The 23,512-nt window shown below is 39.5% G+C and overlaps 2 long non-coding RNA genes across 3 annotated transcripts; one reads left to right on the plus strand and one right to left on the minus strand.

Moving 5' to 3' along the window:
• Positions 1–4,561: 4,561 nt before the first annotated feature.
• LOC116965701 lies at positions 4,562–13,272 on the plus strand. 2 transcript variants are annotated; one of them, XR_004409573.2, is made up of 3 exons: positions 4,562–4,719; positions 11,040–11,167; positions 11,328–13,272. It is a non-coding gene; the product is annotated as an uncharacterized LOC116965701 (long non-coding RNA). The 2 variants fall into 2 exon arrangements; XR_004409574.2 differs by lacking the exon at positions 4,562–4,719 and adding an exon at positions 5,342–5,467.
• LOC116965702 lies at positions 9,217–23,512 on the minus strand. The gene is made up of 3 exons (XR_004409575.2): positions 23,354–23,512; positions 11,195–11,412; positions 9,217–10,467 (listed from the first exon to the last, which is right to left on the minus strand). It is a non-coding gene; the product is annotated as an uncharacterized LOC116965702 (long non-coding RNA).

Below are 23,512 nucleotides of genomic sequence, written 5' to 3' on the forward strand. Positions count from 1 at the left end.
AGTGGGGAGGTTACTAAAATGATTAGCTTAGACTAAATGCTTCGCTTTCAGTCATGTAAAGTCGAATGAGGCCAATCCCATATTCTCTGATTTTACAAAGGTCAAGCACATATTATTGCCTAATCTACAGCTCTGGCCAGATCTTCATAGCTCCATAAAAATACACAGGTCAAAAGCTCTTCCTCGGTCTGTGATTTTCTGTATGTTCTTATTTCCTGTTAGTTGCTGAAATTAGCAAAAAATTGCTGATAACAGAAAACCAAATCCTGGTGCTCCAGGTCTTATTGCACAAGGCTAGGGTGAGCGACTAGTCCTCTTTACATTCACCAGTCCTCATCAGTCCTGGTGAGTGTAAAAATGAGTCTTGTGGCAAGGCACGAATGTAAAAGGAGCTGAAATCTTGTTTGTAAGGAAGTACAAGCCTCTTTTCATTGATGCCATGTAAAGAAAAAAAAAATATTTTGGGAGGGATGCTATCAGTTGCAGCAACGTCTGTGCTAGGTTCTCTGTACAGCAACATGTAGGCATGCATTTAGATAACACTGTTTCTTTAAAAATAAGGGTAAAGCTTGAAATAGGAACTCTCTACCTTAGCGTGTTTGCTGAACAAACATTGAAAGGCAGTAGGGAGGTAAATCATTGTTGCATGCTGAAGGGAAGCGTGGCATTACTTATGAATGACTGCATGCATGGCTGCCTGACTCAATGAATGAATCACCCTGAATAAGACTGTGCAGCTCGAATGAGCACAGAAGCTGCTCTGATTTTCATTTACAAAGCTTAATCATAAATATTGTATATGCTACAAGGCAAGGAAGGAAGCACAGTCAGACCCGGTTAATGTGTTTTATTTCCAGGGCTGGGTACGTTGGATCGCTGCAGCGCTAACCCCTCTGAGATCACCTGTGGGCATACAGTCCTTTTGGTTCCAGCAGCGCAAACATTTCAAGCCAGGCTGGAGTTCATTGACCTGACGGGTTGCATCACACACACATTCATTAAAAAGAACAGTGCCACGGGGGAAGAATTATACTATGAACTGTCTCTTATACTACAGAGTTTTAAAATCCAGGGATGTTTTCTGATACCTTAAATTATTTCCATGCTGTCTTCCATTATTAAATAAAACTAGGCAGAGCCTAACAGGCCACCATTGATAAGTTGTTTATAGCACGGCAAATGCCTCATGTCAGACTATCTAAAATGTCACCAATATTGACAGTTTCAGCTGATGTACCACATTTTTGAGATTTGGAAGCTTTCATAGGAAACAGATTTCAAATGCTGAAATATTGTCTGCACTGAGGGACAGTGTCTGTGATATGACTATTTTAAATCCATAAGTGGAAGTTACATATTGTAGAATAAAAATTTTTACAATTTTATTTTGATTCTGAAAAAGAATGAACAAAGCACCACCATATTTTGCATTCTTCAGCCTCTGCTTGAAAAATAGTTGTGCTACTTTTTGTAATTAACAAAGTTTACTATACCACCATAGTCAGAAGTTACTCTATTTCTCCAGTAAAAATAAACATTCATTAATAACAAATGATAATGGAAATCCACTCAAATGCTTTGAATATTCTAAGTGCTCCAAAATCTTTTAGGACTTTGATTTCAGTTTCAAGATCTATGGCTAGAAATTGATTTGTATTGATGGGCTATGATGCACAGACAAATTACGACATTTTATTTCAAGATACCATGTAAAAAAAACAAACACAAAGAGTGAATTTTTAAAAAGAGACTACAAATATCTCTGCTGGGTAAGCCAGATGATTTTTTAACTAAAAGGCACTGTGGTTCTTTTGCCTTTGATCCTAGGCAGATTTAGATATAATACAGATCTGTTTAGTAAATGTGTCACACACAAAATGTATCTTGAAATTAAATGATAGGATAGAGCATATAACATGAATTGCAGAAAAGACAGCATTCAGACAGCTGCAAACAAATTTAGAGTAAAATTTTAAGGCTAATACCAAAAGTTACATTTACAGAAACAATCCAGCTAACATGAAGGGGGGTTTCTGTTTGGTTTTCAAAAAGTGTTTAAGATGGAAGTAGGTTGCTCCAAATGAAATTAACAGAGGCTTAAAATGAGATGATGGTAGCAGGGAAAGAGGGAAATTAGACTATGCATCCTTTGTCCAAATGTTTAACCTGCTCTGAATAAACTGCCTTTGAAGTGCTTTGTAGCAGGATCAGCAGTAGCTCACATGCAGCTATATGTACAGAGTCCAGGAACATTTAAATGTATGTGGACAAGCTTTGCAGAAGATCACTGCTGAGACCATGAGCAGTGTTGTCAAGTGCTAGAGATGCTCAGATGGACAACCAACTTGGTCACAGCCTTGCAGATACCTGCAAAAAATCTCCCGTGCTGCTGGGAACATGCCACAGGCCGGTCAGGGGGAGCATTCACGGCAAAGGAGTCCCTCTCCTTGAGTGTTAACTCTGCTGTCACTGACCCTGGTTACCATCAGCAGAGCTGCTTTCTGTCAACCAGCTAGGGCCTGTGCTCCAGAGGTAAGAGACTCACATACCAGGACACCCTTTTCTGTGTGATCCTGGTTACATGTGGGACAGGGCAGTCAGTCACAAAAAAAACCCCACAGATGCTTGCCATATGATTTTTTGTGATGACAGCCATGGCCACGGATCCTCACGGCTCCTCTGGGCACACAGCTGTTAAGATCTGGCATGGATTTTGAGTATCTCATTGGTAATGCAGATTGGCATTTCCCAGGACATGACATCTAATATTTTCTTCTTGTACTCGGGCGGGACTTCTCTTACAGAACATGGAGGCTGGAAGCCATGAGCTGCTTATTTCAGAGACCCAAAAGAATAGGGAAGCGCTCACAGATGGGAGGTGACAGTGGCTTCCCAACGTGCCTTTGTGGATGCATTGCATTGTATGCTCTGGACTCAGCAGTTCTTGCTGATTAATTTCTCCTGCAGATGGGGAATCATGGTGCCAACAGTACCAGTACAGTGTCACTGCCAGTGATGCAGTGCAGCCCCACCACAGGGGACATAGCGCAACAATTCAAGAGTTAGACACAGTTTACATGCTGTAGAGAACCCTGTTACTTCTGGGTGTTACCTGTTTCTCTGTTAGCTCGAGGTCTAGAAATCTCACTCTGTTACCACCCTTACTACTGCAACAGACTGTTCTACAAAATGCACACTCCACCTTCCTCCAGGCACAAGGCTAGAGGCCTGCACAGGATTGCCAAATCCCTTCTAGCTCACGAACACAGAACTACCATAAATGGTAGTTCCATCTGTGGAAATGCAGGCATAAAAAGTAATGTCTTATCCAGATGCAGTATCTTGTGTAGGCGCATGAAGATACCTTTGTAAAAGGGTACCCCAACGTGTGAACCCCCTCCTCCTTGCAAGCATGCAGGCACAGCTATGACTTGATGGTTGGCTGCCCTTGAGAAACGTCCTGTTGGGGCAATGTCTGACCTGCCAGCAGCTCCTGCTTCCCAGCTGTTCGCTGCCTGTGCTTCCCCGCGCTGCAGCTGCTTCTACTCACACACAGCTTTTAGGACTCCACTGAACCGTGTCTCCTCTGATCGCAAGATGTATTTCCTCCTCCTGTTTGCCTGGCACCATGGTGTCTGCCGGTGGGGTGCAGAGCAGGGGTGACAGTGCCCTCCCCTTCTTGATGAGCTTGGGGGGCCAGAAGAAGAGATCTGAGGTAGGGAACTGAGATTAAATACCCTGAAATGCATCAGAAACATTTGTTATGAAAATTTAACCTGCAGTGTTATTCAGATCTAAAGCTACTATTACTCTCCAGTTTTTCCCTGGGGTCAGAAACCTGTACAAAATGCAAATAAGAGATCCAGATCTGGAGCCTGTACACCTCCAGGTTTCTGCTTGCCTGTTACTGTCTGGGATTTAAGTTTGATCCAGTTCAAAGCTGGGAGAGCACTAGGAAATACAGGTCTGCCCCAGGAGGCAGAACTCCCCTGCTTTCCTCTCCAAACCCATGCATCAGAGCAAACGGTAGCTTCTGAACAGATGTTCCCAATTGTAAGTGTGGAGATGTTTCTGGCCTTGGATATTTTATAAACCAGTTTTCCAGGCCAGGTCTTCAATGTATTTTAAATGTAGATTCTTGCATTTGCTGCCTTTTCCCTGGCTTTCTTTGGCAGATCATATAATGCAATACTGAATGCCTAAAAATAATAATACAGGGATCAGTTTTTATACTTTCCTTTTTGTTTCATTCCCTCAATTCAATTTCTCGAATCTGTTTTACTGTGATTGTACCTACGCAAACTCTTTTCGGTGAGGAAGACAGTCCTTTTAAAAATTATTCACTTCTAAATAACTGAGTAGGGTGAGTCATGTATCAGGAAAAAGTTAAGAAACACAAACACTGACTCCAGTAATACATTGCTTCTATTAGTAGCAATTTCTTTATGACCTTAAGACTTCCGTAGCAGCATAAATATTTTAAATGGTTGAAGCAATTCGAATAATCTTAGTTAGCTCAGGCATTAAAAATGCAGCAGTGAAGGAAAGGAAGCTTGCTAACAGTATTCTGTGTTAGAATTATAGTTGCAGTCATGATCATGTCACTGCATGGTCATAACTTTCCAGGTGGATTTACAACACAGCAGTCGCCTGTTGTCCAAGATGTGAAGAACTGAAGCTGGAACCTCCAGAATCAAAAATCATAAGCCACAGCGTGAGGTGAAGTGCTGTAAATACTGAGTCAATCTTGCCTATGGGGGCTAAGCGCTTCATGCAGGGGGTAGCAGCAGCATGCAAATATTCCTCAAAGAATGATTTGCAATAATGTTATAAATCGTGTAGATATAATGTTTATTACTGTGGTACTCAATGTTTGGTGTATTCATTTCAGCATAGGGGGTAGAGAAATTTTAGCTACATCTGTAATGCTAAATAAAATAGGGCTGCTTTGGTGGAGCTCCTGTGGGGGACAAATAATTGTAAAATAATTTCAAAGAAAAATAATTGCTTTGTTTGGGGGCTTTTTCAGTTGGGGAAAAAAAAAAATGTGGGGATAATCCTGCAGGCTATCAGAGTGGTGTTTCCATAATGTGAAACTGGAACTATATGTTGCATGTGTGCGTAGGAGACAGAGTTGAGACTTTCATGTACCAAATTTTAAAATCCAAAAATAAACATGGCCCTACTGAAGATCATGCAAGCTTTCTTCCTGATTGCTTTGCTTTCTGGTTTGAAATATTTCTTGTCTACCTTATTTGAATTTGATGCTTTGAGGGTAGGAGCACCTGGCAGCTGTGGTTATTATTGTGAATTCAGTAACAAACAGTGCTAAGGGTGAGTTTGTTTGCAGTGGAAAAAACACTTCAGATGTAGATTGAATGTGGATCTGCTACATGAGCTAGACCTTGATGGTCTAGCTAGTCTTACGTCTTGGCCCAAGCACCAGCCCAGACATGGCCTCTTGGAGGTAGGCTGAAACACGCATTTTGAATATCATATATGACATGTCTTTGTGATGTGTATGCCATGACTTAATGAGAAATGTAATTTCTTAACTGTTGTGGTGATTGTCACAGACCTTGGACCCATATCATGTTCAGTATTTGCTGAATGAAACTCATTCATTTAAGCACTATGGGTACAGTATTCCACAAAGGTCTTGCACAAGCAATATTGGCAGAAAACACTTTAATTAAAGTACATTTTATTATACACATGATAGTGTGTTTCTTTCTGATCTTTTCTTGTCCCACAGAGAAAAGATGCTTGATCAGTGAAGAAGGTTCTGTAGCCTATTCTGAAGCCCAACTCCAGTGTTATTACTTTCTTATTTTCTCTAGTTTTCTAAATAGAAGATTATTTTAACAATTTATCTATCCTTTGCTTCAAGCTATTGCTATGTCAACTTCTGCTAGGATCACTCTGAAACATTTTATTTTCAACAGGAAGAACCCCCATGGTCTTTTTTCTTTCTCATATCTTAGTTTAATTAAACCTAATTGTTTTTTCTTTTGGCTAATGTTACCATATTTCCAATGTAAGAACATTACCAACTAGATTATTTCAGTTATATTCCCAGTTAATGTCATTGCTAGACTCAGGGCTGCCCAGAATCGAGGCTAAGATATAAGTTGTTTCTTCTTTTCTTTCACACACTGTATGATCTGAACTTTATGTAGGACTGCTCACAGGAATAAATAGTTGGCAAGGTGAATCAAGGTTGAAAAATCTGGCCTTAATGCTTAACTAAGAGACATATCAGCTCAGTTCTCTGAAGATAAATGAATAATGTTATCATTTTATTAAGACAAATACTACTCTGGTCTATAGAATAAACAAGATTCCTCTCAGTCCTGTCATCTGATATTCATGCTGGAATTCACTTGAACAAGAGTGCATTCATTTCATAATAAATAAGTGGTGGTTATACAACACCTTTGACCACAAAGCCTTCTAAAGGCCGTGTTGTGTTCTTTCCACAGTTACCAAAAAAAAAAAAAAAAAAATCCAGAAAAAAGAATTTTAATAGCATGAGTAAACTGAAAACAGATGACAGATATTTCACAAGCAAAAGGCCAACTTTATCAGAGAAGTTATTTTTTTCCCATTATTTGCTGAAGCAAACAAACACTCTCAGTACATTGACAGGGAAACTGAGTCACAACACATATTTGACCAGCAGTCACAGAAACTGTTGTTATTGGAGCTGGATCTCTAGTCCTCCAGTTCTTTGTTCTTTTGGTTATTAAATTTATTGTTTGGATGACTATAAGCATATTCATGGAAAACATAAGTAAATCTTGAAAGTCTTATGGTAGTTACCATGAATAATCATTCATCTGAAACTTCATATAGGAAGTATGTTCATCATTCATTACTTCAACGTTGTTGTTGCACAACCATATAGAACAAACAAATCCATATTGCCTAAGTGACGTGTTGATTACCAGTAATAGTACACAGTGAATAATGCTGAAGTGCTCTCCTGGAAGACTACCTGCATGTGTCCATATAAATCACACAGTAAACCCCCAGAATTGCAGACAGACAGGGAGTGTTCCTGAATGACTGGCAAACAGGAGAAAAACAACTAATAGTCATTGAGGGAATGATCCGTGATACGTTATGTGATTTTACTTGCTCTTTCATCTGCATGTTTTTTTTCTAGATGTGAGCAAACTTAGCCCACATTCCTCATAAAAGAGTTACATTTTTGAAGCATGAAAGTCGTCAGGCTAATACAGGTCTAACAGTTCAATAGAAGTCTATGGGTATGATTGGATCAAACAGAATTTTAAAAGAGTTTGGATTTAGCATGTTTGAAACGGAATCTTTCAAGGTGCATTTAAAGTTATCTAGAAAGTCATAGACATCATTAAAATCTATATATTTGTAGGCTGTGTTCTATATATATTTACTTATGAAGGTTAGAACGTGGATTATAATACATTCAGCTCACTAACACTAAAATCAGTATGAATTCCCTATACAGGTGGCTTTTTCATATATCTGTTCAGGCTTATCTTACCTCAGCCATGCTTGCATCCACTGTAGTCCTTTTACAACCATTTACAGCACTGCAAAGTATGATTGAAATATCATTTCATCATACCCTAACAGTTCTATATATTATCTCTGCTCCAAAAATGAGGGATTATAGGCCTAATCTCAGGGATGTATTTTGCATGTAAAGCATGCATAGGTCTTTAGGAACTTGAAGGGCAGAGGCTTTTACAGTCCTAGTACATTCAGTCTGTGCCTTAACATATCTAATCCCAAATTCTACCTTCTAATTGAAGAGATTTCTAAAAATATGTTTTCCCTTTTCTGGAGCCAATATTTGACAAGCATCTATTTTTTGTCTTTGCCAAGAGTACAATTCCCATATTGGTTTGCAAATCTATAGTAGCAGTATTTCCAGAGAAAAAAATATACTGCTTTATTTCACACTATTTAAAACCAAAGGGAACTGTGATGGTGCTAGCACTGGTGGTTTTATCAAGCATATCTGCAGAGACAAACTGCCTAACTAGACCCATACGTTCCTTTCTACAACAGAGCTTTTTGATTCTCCAAGACTGGTTCCTTCCTTTCTTTACCTCTTCATCTGCAGCTTTGGAATTTGCTTGTCCCTTAATTAGCAGGAAGAGGTTTCTCTTTAGCAGGATCTTTTTGTGGAGGTCCCTATCGCTGACAGTTTGCTATGAGAGGGTCCTAGAAATGGACCTTTCTTAGAACACACTGTTATCACTGGGATTCGTATTTTGGAGTCAGTTTTAACTTTGTGACTGCACAAATCCCAGCCACCTGAGTGAATGGTATTGGTCACTGGTGGCCTTTTCTCCTGAACTAACCCTGTTCTGCCAGACTGTCACTGCTGTAGTGTCCAATCCAGGAAAACATCAGACTGTTTGATTTCTCTTTTAGTTCTGAAGACTTCCTACATCTTGAGTCTCATTAAACCAACCTTATTTTTTCTTTTCTAAAAATGGAGCTTGTTCTGTACTCTTAAGCCTTGATTGAGTGCTTTTTAGTCTATGGAAAACTTGTCATTTACTGCAGTGTCCTTTGATTTATTCCCCGTTTCCCTTCACCTCCTATGCTATATGATCTGGTCAATTTTAGCCTTTTTTTGGAGGGAAAGGATTTGTTTTTATGCCAATCACCTCACCCATAATGAATCTCCATCCCTCCCACTGGAAAAAAGCCAGCCTAGATCCCTGACTAGCCATTCAAAATTGATACCAGATTTTACCTTGCAACCCTTACATAGAGCATGTGGAGTTTGGTACATTGAGTTTGGGGGAGGAGTTGTGACAAACAATGCTTAAAAACAGGTGTTTTTGTGTTTTGCTGCGGCATGCTGTTATTCACCCCCAGGAGAAAGGGAAGGCAGTGGAGAAGGAGGGGAAGTTTAGCCCATATGGGAGGGTAAGGGGAAGTGGGAGAACTGAAGTAAATGTAATCGGTAGCATTGTATGGCAGTTTATAACCTGAATCCAAGAAACATAGCAAGCATTCAGTTACTTGATTTGGCTGAGAGTCAGTGAAAGGGATGTTAGTTAGAGTTTTGAAGAATTTGGCATCAGAACAACATGTGAATGATGTTGCAAGGGAGGATGTAGTACTGAGACAAAGATTTCATACAGATAATATTTGGCTCCAGACTTGCAAGATTTGGGTATCTCCAATACAGACACCAAGACACTAACAGGAAAGATCAAACACACCATATGAATTTTTATTTCCTTATAAACATTGAGAAAAGCCATCTAGTCAGCTGTGCTGCTCATCTGCTCCTAGGTACATGAGAAGTTGGAAACCAAAATCTGAATCTTTTCCTCTTAAAAAATTCCACCTTAAAGTAATTATTCTCTGAAAAGCTAGTATTTACACTATTTTTCTCCAGTTTCCAGTTTGCAGCTGCTGCAGATCATTTACCACATCCCTGTGCAGTGCTGTAGACTTGTTGCCTGCTGACCCTGGTTTCCTGCTGAGCTGTGACTAAGCTGTCCCCCTGAGCCCTGGCTCCAGCAGCATGAGTGGACACGTGCCCTTACTGGGGCCCTGTAATTTTAGTGAAATCAGTCTGATGCAGTATTAACCTCCAGAAGTTGGGATTTTGGTGGTAGAGCCCCAAGGCACCTTTATGCCTTCTACCTCCTCAATAAAGCACAGAACACACGCCAAACTAATATACTTTATCTATGAAGCTATAATCAAACCACTGCATTCATCTTACTGTTTAAGAAAAATATGGTCAGGCTTTAACTCTACCTTGGATAAGTCAATTTTCTCACACCTCAACTCCCCAGATGGAAAATAGGGCCTACTCTCTTCCTCTTACACATTGACAGCTCTGTCAATTTGTGTTATAAATGTTTAATTTTTATATACTGCCAGCAAACAACAAAGTGGTGCCCTGCTTCACACTAGTGAGGGCAGTAGGAATGTCCTCAAAAGCAAAGAGTTTCAGTAATAATGCAGATAATATTTTTCAAAGCAAAACACTGTAATAACCACAGCAAAGATGTAAACATATTTGCAGTCTACAAAAACCAAGTATTGTCGGTTTGTTTTTTTGCAAGCTGATGAAGGCAAGGGATAAGAAAAACCAATATGGTATGAGCAAGAAATCTTGGAATTTAGGTATTGAAGAAGTATTTTCAGCAGATGTATGTAATGATCCTGATGTGTCCAGTTATGGTGAATGTGATGAAGGTGTCATATATGTCAGACAAGCAATGACATCATGGTGAGACATGGCTGAGTGGCTGACATGATTGCCTCAGATTCTTCTTGTTTGAGCCTTACTTTGCATCTTTTTCCTTCAGCCTCCCACAGGTGGAGAAAGAAGAGGGGAATAACTTCTTAAACAAAGTGTTCTGTAAATGATTATTGCCTCATATTAGAGATGGGAGACTTGAAAAGGACAATTAGGACATCATGTTGTCCATGTTCTGCAAGCTGAAAAAAAAAAGAATTAAAATGTCAGAATAGTCTAAATAATAGTTTGCAAACCAGAAAGATATGATCCAGAAAAATCCATTATAAATACCAGCATTCCATTCCTATATACTCTCATGGCAGATATACTTTTTGCTGTTACATGAGCAGGCACCTCCTAGCAGTGCCATACTTTCTTGGGTAATTTATTAATGGTATTCTAAATTACACAGTGGTATTTCTGGAGATGTTTTCTTCATGGTTCCCTGTGTTCTGGGTGAGGTGAAAGCAGGTGTAGCACAGGGAGATTGACCACAAGGGGCGGGTGCTCTGAAGTCTGCTTTCATTTAGGAACAAAAGACAGGCTTAAGTTAGGAGGGAGGAAATATATATCGCAGCTGTGCCAAATATATAATGCATAACATTAACACAGGCAAAAGAGGAAAGGAAATTTAAATGTGGGGAGGGGAGACGTCTCTAGGGAAAAGGCACATTAAAAAGAATAAGAGGAACCCAAGACAAGTCTGTTCTTTATTTGAAGGAGCATAGCAGCCTGCTGAGAGGAACTGAAAGAGTCTCTTTTGTAACAACAGGGGCTTTGAGTGTTGCACAACCAGCTGAGAAGCATCCTGGGACATCCACAAGACTTCTGTGGATAAATATAGAGGAGGAGGAAGTGGCTGTTGAACACCGTCTCACAGTTTACAGAAAGAACACAAAGGTAGTTTTTGGTGTTCAGACTACTAACCTGGTGAAAACAACAATGTTTTCTGGAGTCTGGGAACTGATGCTATGACAGTGAGGGGGACAGGGGATTAAGTCTCTCTCTGCTCCGGGGTTTTATCTTGTTAACATCTGTTCTTCCTTGCATTGCCTTACAGACCATGGAAACAGAAGGGACTTGGGGCTCAGCTGCAGGTACAATTCCTGTCCAGGGATCTCGCTTGGTCTGGGAACTTCCATCAGCTGTGAAGACAGAAGTGAAACTTTCCCTCATTCACTGGGCAAATTTATTTTAGTCCAAAAGTTATCCTGTTTCATGTGTTTTATCCTCTTGTTTTATTCCTATACGTTATTTGCATTAGGAAAAATAAAATAAAATACGAAACAAAAAATCCACATCCATACACACACATCCAATTTATTATGTCCTTTTCTTTATAACAAAATGGCTGCCCAACTTTTCAGAAGCCTGATACAGCACAAATTTGACTGAAAACCTACTTTCAACATAAGCTGAGCAGCAGTGAGTAGAACAGGAGCTACAACCACCTAACACTTCTGAAAGTTAGGCCCAGAACCCACAAAGTACTGTAAAATCCCCATTACTTTCAAGAAAAGAAAAACAGTGAATATCAGGCTATGGACTTTTCCACAGTTTTCCTCTGCCTGAGTAGCAGTCAAGAAGTGGGAAAAGTAAAAAAATGCACCATTTCAGAGTTCAAAATACTTGCTTTTGCAAGTTGTTATATGAAGGCATCTGTATTACCTTAGCAATGAATTGTAATTGCTTTGTCCCTGAGTGGCTGGATGTCTTGAATGAGGGTAACAATATTAATAGTACTGGTCGTAACTGGACCTTCTCCATCTTAGGCGATAGAATTATAAGGCCAATTTCTGCCCTCATTTAATTTCATAAAGCCTGACTGAAGATGTTGAGTGGTACTGTGGTCTATCTGAGAAAATAGTGTCACTGATGTCTTGCAGTACTGATTCCATCATCATCTAAGTCTGGCTTATTCTGCTACACTTCATAGGCTGCAAACATTTTGGAAGGATTCTTGATAGGAATTACTTCCTACATTCCCAAGGGATTTCCAAGGATCACAGCCCAGGAAGAATTCTGAGATGATTTTATTGAATTATTTTCCTAATTGTTCCAGTGGAGATATATGGGTTGCTATCTATGCAGGGAGCTGGCATTACAGCCCCTTACAATTAGGGCTATCTCGATCGGGAAGTACTGGATTTCTGTCCTAAGGCTTGAGAAGGTGCATCTGTTACTCTTAGCAGATAAAAACTGTATGCAAGCTAACACTAGTATACTCACTAGAATATTGTAACTGGTGCAAATGAATATTTTACTGTGGATTTACTGTAATACTATAACTTGAGACTTAGGACAAGTGGCGGCAAGTTATTTATGCTGGTTTGTGACACTGAGGAATCGTTGATGTCAGTGGGAGCAAACCAAAATTCAGAAATAGTGGAAGCCGTTGGGCAGAGCACAACCCTGGAATTTTCAGCCCACAAAGCTCGTTGATTAGATTTGGTTCATATAGAAACAGGACAAATTACTGCATGATGATATTTTCTATTTTGAGAAGAAAAGATGGCTCTATAACCTTTCAGGCTATGTCTAATTGGCCTCAGGGCTGAATCCTTGTTCTGAGACAAAGTCACATGTCCTGCCCCTTCTATAGCAGATTTGTCTTGAAGAAAACTAGCTGCAGAGAGTGAACAATAAAACAGTGTGGACAGTCAGAGCTTCAGTGTTCAACCTTCTTCCTTGGCTCTCTGTTACTTAGTACTGAAGACATAGCCTCAAAGTCCATTGTAGACCTCTTTTCTATGATTCTATGGAAGTGATTGTTTGTTACAGTGACTAGCTAAAAGAAAAGGGACAGCCTTATTGGAGTAAATCTCTTTCAATTAATATGTGATAAGGGGGTGGGGGGCCAAGCATTTTGTTATTAAGGTATCTCCACTGTGAGAAAAATAATTCCAAACTTTTGGTTAACAATATTTTAAGTCTTCCAGTTTCTCTATTATACTGGCTTAGTCTAAACCCATGACACCTATGAATAAAAGTTTTAAGACAGTCTATGTGCAACAGTGCTGTTGTCTTTATTATGGGCTGGTGTTCATACCGTAGAGTCCAAAAGCACAGCCACAGAAAATCACAACTACAGCTTTGCTCACATAGGAAGGTTCCAAAGCCCAAATGGATTTGTAGCCCAAGGACCCTAAAAACTGTTTATAGAAGAATGATAATTGAGCAAACTGTAATGCTGATGTCTACATATCTCCCTAGTGCATATCACAAGAGCTATGTTCTGTCTCTGATGACAAATATGAAACCAGGTAGTTAAATTGAAAATTGTCATTTGCAGTCTTCATAATATTGGCATAAGGGCAGAATGGAGAAGAAAAACAGACACTCAAACACTGGGCACATTTCCTTTGCACAGACAGACTTTTATCTATGCATTACAAGCAGTGTATAATGACTGAGCCATGGAGGGAGGAAACACAGGCTAGTTGCATAAAAGCTGGAGGCTTCTCTAGATTAAGCACTGTGGAACACTGGGATCATTTAAAAGAAAAAAGGAACATGAAAGAGCTCCCTTATACTTCTACCAGGATCTATCTTGGTGAAAGACAAGGAAAGAAAATTAAAAACTGCTCATTAAAATTAAATTATTTTCTGTAGCATTTTTCTCCTGCTCCAGTGGAAAAAAAATCAACCAGTTTGCTGCCTGGCTTTTGGAAGTCTTGTTGTAGAGCATATTACTTGCCATAAGACTAGATATTTTTAATTTCTGTACAAAAGCATAGATGCACTTTTATGAAATGGAACATTCAATCCTTCCTCATGCTAATACCCCTTCAGTTTGATATAAATTATCTTCTTGCTTATATGATGTACTGAAGTCTTAATACCAGGCAGCTTTCTGAAGTAATTAGGTAGTACTTCATCACTTTGTCAATTCTCTCCTTACCCAGAGACAACCTTGCTATTTAAACTCACTACCTAAAAGGGACGTGCTGCTACTGAGATTCCTGTACATTTAATTCCAAAGCAGTGTTACTTTGCTCTTCAAAATGGTTCCCCACATAACCTGGAAAAAACAACTGCATTGATGATCAGTTATTACTCATTGACTATTAACTCATAACTAATTACTCATGAGAGAACTCATTGTATTTAATCATATCTTATAATTTGATGAACTGAATACACACACCTGCAATTTCTGAGAGAAGCAGCATAAGAACTGTCTAATGTCTGCAACATGGTGTCTGGAACACCACAGACTCTCCATGTGGAGCACCATGGCCAGCCCCTAGTGCCAGACTATGCTTTCTTTGGGTCACCAGTGACAGAAGATTATTTTGGTGAATATGGAGCCTATTACAAAATCAGTCCTTGACTTCCTCAGTGGGAAGTTTTTTCCTCATTGCTGTAAGATGAAGACAAAAAGGGGTGAAAGATGTGGTAAAGTTTTTTCAGCTCCACACATGCATAAAGGTATGATTTGAAAAGTAAAATTTGCCAATTGTTTTGAGGTTTTGTGGATCTTAGTCAGCAAATGATTTGAAAGATCAAGACTGGAATTAATTCTGAAAGCCATATCAAAGGACAAAATGAAGACTCTGTACAGGAAGATCTTTGAAAACACGTGGGTGTTATTCATTTCACCTCTGAATATTTTTTATCTCCTTTGAGACCAAAATGTTTTGTATGCATTTGGCAATTAAAGTGATGGGGTTGTGAAATAGCACTGATAATGTACTTTGAAAAAGTCAGTAGAGTAACTTTTCATGAGCAAAGGAGGAAAGAAAGAGAAGGCAGATCTGATAAGATTGCAGTGCATACCAGCGACAACCAGAGCTGCTCTGTATCAAGATGAGAGAGAAATAGCTGCACTGATAAAAAGGAAATGTTTGGTCACCATCAGCTTCCCCAGAGCATCTACTAGCACAACAGACCTAATGAGTAAATCCACATTGGCAGTATGAGTCATTTCTCTCAGCTGCACGAACAGAGCTTAAAGACTATGTGCTAGGCACCCCAGCCTCTCCTATTTCAAAGCAGCAGAGAATATTTTAGAGGAGCTGAATGGAATAATTATCTGATTGGGAAATAATACTCAAGGGACTGGTGTCTAGTGGGGTAAATTATAAATCGACACCAGATAACCTGTGGAGAGATGCTGTTTGAAATAGAGCAATGCAGCCTCTGGAAAAGAAGCTAGGAGATCAGCTGGCCTCTATTCAGGCTATGGCTCAGCTACTGAAATGCCTTGTGCAATTACAACTGCCATTGTGGCTGTGAGACTTGTGTTGGACCAGATATAAAAAAGAACCCTGACTTGTAATGACAAGGGGTGGTTGGCCTGGTCACGGAAAAGATAGCAGGCCTCAAACTAAATACAGAATTTACATAAGCAATACTTACATTTAAGCAGAGAAGTAGCCATATATAATTAAGATATCTTTTGGATGATTTACAAGGGTGGCATTAGCAAGGTAAAGACAATCTCTTTCTTTGTCCCACTCTCTCATTTTATTTGTTTCAGATCTAGTGTTTGACACCTTGGTTGAATCTAATGGCAAAACAACCTACCCAACACTGGGAGCAATTGCAGGACCATATCTTAACATCTTTTTACATTTTTTCACAATACCCCAGTCCTACTTCTCATCAGTATGAAACAAATTAAAAATAGAAGGGTCCTGGAGAAAAGATGCATGCTTGATTCTGACTACTAATAGGAAATTCAATGATATGAGATACAGAAACATAGTTTTGGAGGTCAGACTTAAAAATGAAAGCTATCTTTTGCAAACTTAGTTCACGGTGTGATTTTTTTTTTTTTTTTTTTCCTCAGATGTGTACTTGGACCCATCTGGGCCAGACTCTTAGGAGTGCCTGGGGAGTTTCATTAATTCAACAAAGAACAAATTCAGCTTGGCATGAGCTTTAACTAAATCTTGTTGAGGACATTTGTATGTCAGGTACTTGCTTCACTTTAATAACCCATAAGACTAGAACCATAGCCTTTTCTCTAACAGCTTCTTTACTACTGTATGAACTCATTCAGAAACTTAAATTACTTTGAGTGACAATGATTAAAGAACATTTTACAAAAGCCCCATGTGGCACACACTAGCCTTCTATAAAATAATGCAAAAATAATTAGCAGGAAGCAACTGAATACTTAAGAGAATTGTAGGAAATAGATCAGTAAAGTTATGAGGCTAAATTCATCCCTGGTGTAATTCTACTGACTTCATTCTGTACGTAGATTTGGAATAAGCACCTCAGCATGCTGTGCACATGCTGAGAAGTGTCACTTTTAAGCTGACCTGTTATGCCATGCCCCACTCCTGGGCTCTGTGTTGAGCTAGATCCTGATGTCATCTGCCAGATTTATTCAGATTAGTGGCATTGTGGGTGTGCATGCCTTCCCCAGGAACAAAAAGATGTTATTATACTGCTGTCAGTAAATGAAGGAAATTTTACCAGGATGTTATGCAACCTCTTTGGGTTTCTAGGAGCCTTTACTAAGAAATAAGAACGCATGTGTATGGCTGTATGTGCATATGAAACTACATATAGACACCAATTGTGAAAGTACTTCCTCCCATTGATTAATTTATTGACTCTAGTGGTCTAGTCAGCTGTATGTATATGTTTTAGCTAGTCAAATCAACTGAACAAAAAGAAAGCATTTTCCTGGTTAAAAAAATATATGCATTTAAAACAAATATCTAAAACTTTAAGTTAATAATTTGTTTAATCTGCCTTGAGAAAGACTAGCAATTTGCTTTTTTGTATCATTCTGTTAGGGCATGTTAGGACTGGGTGCTGCTCAGCACACCATGGAGTTTGTGATCAAGTTTTGAAACACTCCATTGCAAAACAGACACGGGAAATGTGTCTGTTGAAAGTCTGAGAGGGGGTGAGGGAACTTCTAGCCTATGGGAAAAGCACAAATTTATAGAAAAACAGTAAATCATCATCTTTTTTTATGACCACATTTCAGCCCAAACGTTTTTTTCATTCACTGAAACAAGATTTTCTCTTAGTTACCATGCCTGGCAGTGGGCAATAGTGAGCAGTAAGCCTGAATCTCAGGGGCTGATGCAGAAGAGATGAGCTGTGAGTCCTTTTACCCGCTTTCCTACTTGACCTTCCACCATTCAATCAAAACAAATTTTCCAGATTTCTGCTGGGGTTATGAATGGCAGTTTGTAATTGCTGCTGATAATTGAATAAAGGAGAAAAAAACCTCAAACATTGGTTACGTTGACACTTTAACCACCTACTCTGAGACTCCCATCCCTGGCTTCTGGCTTCTACCCCCTTTTACATCCTCCACAGCTCCCGATGCTGCTGTGCCCCTGCTCTCCCAGCCAACCTGCCACTCTTCATGCTGGACTTGAATGCACCGTGGCCAGGCCCCAACCCAGGACTGGTTGTAGTGAATGATAAAGATGCTCACTCAAATATGAATACACATATATAGTGAAAAATGTGTATTATGTCCTAAAATGCATCCTAACTAGCATATTCATTATGCATATCAACATCACCCAAAACATTTCCATGTTTGTTTACATATTTACTTGCAAATCGTTATGATAATGCTTTACTTTTTTTTTTTTTTTTCCCCCCCCCAACTATTTTGAACATGGTGTAAACTGTGGATGTGAGAGTACTTCCCTGCAGCTAGGTAGTTGTGGCCCCAGATTACAAGCACTTCATATGACACGCAGACCCTTGTTTTAATTTGCCCCCATATGACCCTTCTTTATTCCTTTCCCTACAGAAAAAAAAAAAAAAAAAAAAATTCCCTCCCACTCACTACAATTAGAACCAATTTATCTAGCTGTGAAAAGACTTGAAAATAAAAGGCCGTGTGTGCCATGTGAAGATCTGTGTATGTGTGTTTGAGCCGGAAAAAAGATATTTTCACAAGCAGCCATTACTGTGTCTCTGACATTTGATAAGGGAGAAAGAGATCTGTTTATGTGTAGAATTCTAAAGCCATTCAATGATCAAAGAGCAATCCTGATTTTATCTTCCAGTACTTCCTCAGTGGTGATAAGATTAATTCTTTTAATGTTACGTTAGACTGCTCTAACCATAAATAGATGTGTAAAAATACAAACATGCAAGACTTGGGAAGAAAAAGGAGAATTACATTGTCAGACAGAGACAGAAAACATTTAAATTACTTTATTTTTTCTTTTTTTTATTTGATTTTGAATCTTCATTAAATTTTTAAATAAAAATTTATAAAACTACAATATTATTGTTTACATACAAATCAAGAGCAGTTTTCTTTTTTTTTTTTTTTTCTTTTTTTCATTATCTTCCTTCTCTTTCATCAATAGAATGCCATGCTGATTTCAAGATTTTCTGACATCTATTCTCTATCCTACTGTTAATTCTGTCTGCCTCTTGTTTGATAGATGGGATGTTGGATTCAGGCCCTTCCCTGCAGGAACTCAGCTGGCACTTGCAAAGACGGCTGTCCCCAGCAGACGTCAATTCTGGAATGTGGCAGGGGATCCCCTTCCAGAAGTCAAGTGTGATGCCGGAAATGCTAGTAGCTATTAATACAGTATGTATTTTTATGATGAAATATTGGCAAGTGTGATGCTTTAAGACCCATTCCTACCTAAAGTGTTATTGTGGATGCTGGCATGAGACCAAGTGGGTAACTTGAGTCTAGTAAAACTAACCTTGTTCTCTCTTTTTTCCCCCTCTATAATTATAGTCATCAGAATAATTGAGGCACTGCTGTAACTTAAAGAAAAAAAAATGTGTTCTGGGAGCCTGATGACATTATAAGACATGAAACTCAAGTCTGATCTATTAAACCCTTGAGGAAAATTAACTTTGTTCATATTGTGTAGTGTAAAATAGCAAACATATTGTGTCTCATACAGGCAAAGTTAAAATTGGTAACCTTTATGACCTTTGTGACCTTCCTATAGAATTACATGGTTGGCTTATTTAAAAAGTAGTTTTAAGTGTCTTTTTTGAAATAAATTCAAATTTTACATGTATAGTAGTACGGTTACATAAGTGAGAAAAAATTTACAAATGCAATGGTATGCACAGTGTAAGATCTGAAAATCTGAAAATTGGTATGCTAGTCTGCTTTTCAGCATAACTATTTCAGCAGCTGCATGAAGTGTCTGTTCTGGAAAGCACGGCATTCAAATTACACTCTAATGATTCTTACATTCCTGCCATTTTTGTCCCCACAGTAGCACATCAAAGAAGCTGGTGGTATTTGGATGTCAGAATGAATACAATATTTACTAACTAGAGCTATTCCTAGAGACGTGTAGCCAGAGGATAGAGAATTATGGGTCTGTCCTATACTTGGATGGGAGATCGTGAAGAAATCTGGATATAGGACAAACATTTACCCACAGGAATTAGGCAGAAACATTGCACGTAATTCCACTGTCATTGCTGAGTTCAGACAATAGGAAAGAGGTGAAAGTAATCCCTAGAGTTTACAAGTGGGTTCAGGGTTCTTTATTAAAAGATGTGATAACTCTAAATCCTGGCTTTACAGAGTTGGATAAAAAAGGGGGGAAGCATATTGGGGAAACCAAAATACGTTATGATTAAGTTACTTCTGGAAGCAGAAGAACAGTCAGAGCTGGGATTATAGTCAAAATCTTCACATACCTGAGTGAACAACAATTTCATTAGCTTGTGCTGCCACTTCATCAAGTACCTCAAATACACTTCATCAGCTAACTCCCTGTTAGCAGCCGTATCATGGGGGCTGATAATGACAATACCACTCTGTAATCCTCCTTGTTCTTTATTTTAAAACCAGAGGAACAAGGAGTCAGAGCTGTATCAGAAACCATTCAGTTCAACTAGCTCTTAAAATTATAGTCAGCTCTGGAACAAGGTATTTGCTTGTTTTTGCTACATGCTTTTCTGGATTCCAACCCCACAGTTCCCACCACAGCCAGCCAATGCTGCTCCTTTTCCTAAGAGCCATGTCAAGCAGCCTCACATAGCAGAGGGCTTCTTTCTCCTTTCCTTTGTCCTCTTTACTGTCTTAGTCACAGGCTCAGAAGTCTCCACTCCTGGACAAGGGAATGGGTGCCAGAGAGGCCAAAAGAGAGCAGCAAACTACTCCAGAGGAGCTCCCTCTGCAATGCTCTGGCTAATGTCTGATGTATAAATGAGCTGTCATGATTTAACCTTTTTGTACACCCCTGGTGAGAACAGATTCAGGTCTGATGATGACAGTTTAAAAATGAGATAGCAACACTGGAAGAGGGTGCAGGAACCATTCAGAGGTAGGAAGGATGAGTTGCAGTGAGTATTGACAAAGGACAAATCAGTTTACCAAAAAAAAACAGATTAAGAGGTGTCTCAGTTACTGGCTATTAGAACCAGTGTGGAAAAATTGGTTGCTAAAAGATTGTTGAATCTAGTAGACAAAAACATAACAAGAATTGATGTTTTGAAGCTCAAGCCGAACAAATTCAAATAAAAAAAGAGAGCTCATATTTCTTAAGAATGAGTATGATAACCTTCGAAAGAGGCTTCCAGGAGAAGCAATAAGTTATCTACTTTGGATGTCTTCCCATAAAATTTAGTTTTAATCAGGCCCAAATTATTGGCCTTGGTACAGGTAAAATATAATGGCCTGTGATACATGTAGACCCTGAAGTTCTGCCTAATAGTGAAATACATGAATAAAGACATTGTATGAGTTTGTGATCAAGTGACAGATTCATGAGACCAACAAGTGAGTAACTGAGACAGGAACTTGGCTGTGTAACTTGTTGGTTGGGACCTCTAGCCAGCTTTGGGAGATGGACTTGGCCCTGTTCCTCTCTGTCTTTTACATTAGAAAGTCCTGAGGAGAGAGAAATCTGTGAGACAGATCCTACCCAGATGTAGGCTGTGGCTGCTAGACCTCACGGACAGGTTCATTTTTATACACTTTCCTTCTATTTCCCCAAGCTGCACAGGACTCTTCCGCCTAAAGGGAAGGAGATGTCATCCCTGCCCTCAGGGTAGTACGTAGCATGGTAGTCTAGATACACTCTTAAAACACAGAAGCTATGAGTCTGACTCCTGGGTTTAGACAAAGCTTCACATCAAGTCTCCAGTCCCCTGAAGGCCTGTACAGACCAGTAAGTAATCATGTATAAGTGGATATTGTCATCAGCAGTTGTTTTTATTAATGAAGTGGCGAGTTTCAGTTTGAGAATAAAGTACCCGCCTCTACCATACCATTACATTCATGATAGATCTAATCAGTGCAGTCTCACTGGAGCTGAGAGACATATTCAACTAACCAGCCATTAGGGCTGCAATTCAGTTGCCCACACAAAGACAGGTGGGATCCTCAGAGCATCTGAAATGTCTGCAGAGGGCTGGTATAAATGACCTATGACTAATAGGAGAGCCTCATCTCCTGGAGTGGCAGCTAAATGCTGGGGAGGATATCCCCCGGCAACCAAAACAGCACTAGACATTTACATCTGGGTAGCTCAGTCCATCCCTGAGTGTCAAATTGTGGTTGGCTAAATCACTCTCCTGCCTCTGTTACCTATATGACTGCATGTCAAGTAAGCATGATGGGAGTTTTGACACCTTGCACACAAGTAGGGCCTCACATTTAGGGTTCTTAATCTGAAGCTGAATGCTATTCAGACTAGCCATAGCTCTGCTGCTCTGTGTTGTCATCACCATCTTAAGTCCGTGCAGAGCGTACCTCCTCAGGGATCACAGGTTTTGCCTAAATGCTAGACCTACTGCCAGTCTCATCATGTGTGGGTAATTACACACAAGCGGCTGAACCTTGTGGTCCTGAGAGCTCCAAGGCTCAGTCTGGAGTTCCCCTATGAGTTGCAAATGTGACTGATTAGTGGTGCCAGCAGGACAACTTTCCAGATCTGCCGTTTAGGATCAATATCCCTAAACTGTGCTGAAATCCCAGTTTGGATGGTCAGAATCTTGTCTTAAATGCCTTATTTATCACTTTGACATTACATAAAAATGTACATATGCTTTGGCTTAAATAGGAATGTATGTACAATAGGCAACAAACCAACGTTAAGACCATCATCTATGATGGGGAGAAATCCAAATCTATTATTGATGAAGAAGAGGGATTTTTAAAAGCCTGTAAGGTGAAACAAAGTTTCTTAATCACTGTCCTGTTCTTAAGAATGGATAACAATATCTTTAATGAGATCTACCTTTGAATGTCTGTAACAGCCATGGAGTTCTTTTCAGCACATGATACTAAGGTGAGGGAATAGAATTGAAAGTTTATAACAGAAGTTTTCACTTCAGTCAAGGAAAGATCACTGAGGCAGATAAACTGTGTAATGAACCATTACTGACACTAACTTCCTCACAACAATAAAAACAGAAGAATCTGGGTCTTCCACTGCAGACAGTTTTATTTGATATAATACCTGCTACACAGTGACTGATGAGGTGACTAGAGAAAGCAATTATTGCAGAGCCAGCTGGGAAGAGAACTAGCAATCAGCACAGAAAAAAAAAAAAATGGCGACAATTTTGAGCCTGAAAATTCACATATCTTATGTCCTACTATCTTACTCCTTTCTTTTCTGCCTGCACTGGCACAGCTGATCCTGCTCTGCTAAAATGCTTTGTACAGTGCCTATCCCAGCCCTACTTGTTCTACCAACATTCTTCAGCCATCTCTAAAAGTCCCAGTGAAGCAAAACATTGTTTAAAAAAAAGTCACAAAAGTAGATTTATTTGAACCATGCTACAATGAGACAGATGAGTCCTTGGTTTGCTGTCCTACCCTTATTGCCATTCCTGCCCCAATGCATGCTCTCCTTGTGTAGCCATGGGCCAGCTGAGCACAGGCAGGACCTCATGTGTGCCTCCCCCCTGGCCCAAACTTTGTCCTTCAGCTCCAGAGATGCAGGACTCTCACTAGAAATGTGGATAACAGATGATGATCTATGCACATATGATTTCTTCCACACTATGCTCCTGCATTCAGGGCAGTTTTGTTGGGGCTTTGTCCTGCCTGTATTAGGTGAGGAATGCAGAAGGAACTGAATACGTGGGTGTGATGTGGTCAGCGGATGCAAACCCATGTCCTATTTTACTTACCTATGGTGATCTTCTTACCTCTTTCCAGCACAAACACCTTCTCAGGGAGGCAAGGACTCAGCCCCAGGAATGGATACTGCTGCACTATTTTCTGCTCTCTTACACATCCTGTGACTGAAGGGTCTCCTCCCTTTCTTCCTGGGGTGTTTAGAGGACAAATACCTCCCAGACAGGATC

This window comes from Tyto alba, unplaced genomic scaffold, assembly GCF_018691265.1.
Source record: "Tyto alba isolate M040663 unplaced genomic scaffold, T.alba_DEE_v4.0 Super-Scaffold_2, whole genome shotgun sequence".
Taxonomy (NCBI): domain Eukaryota; kingdom Metazoa; phylum Chordata; class Aves; order Strigiformes; family Tytonidae; genus Tyto; species Tyto alba.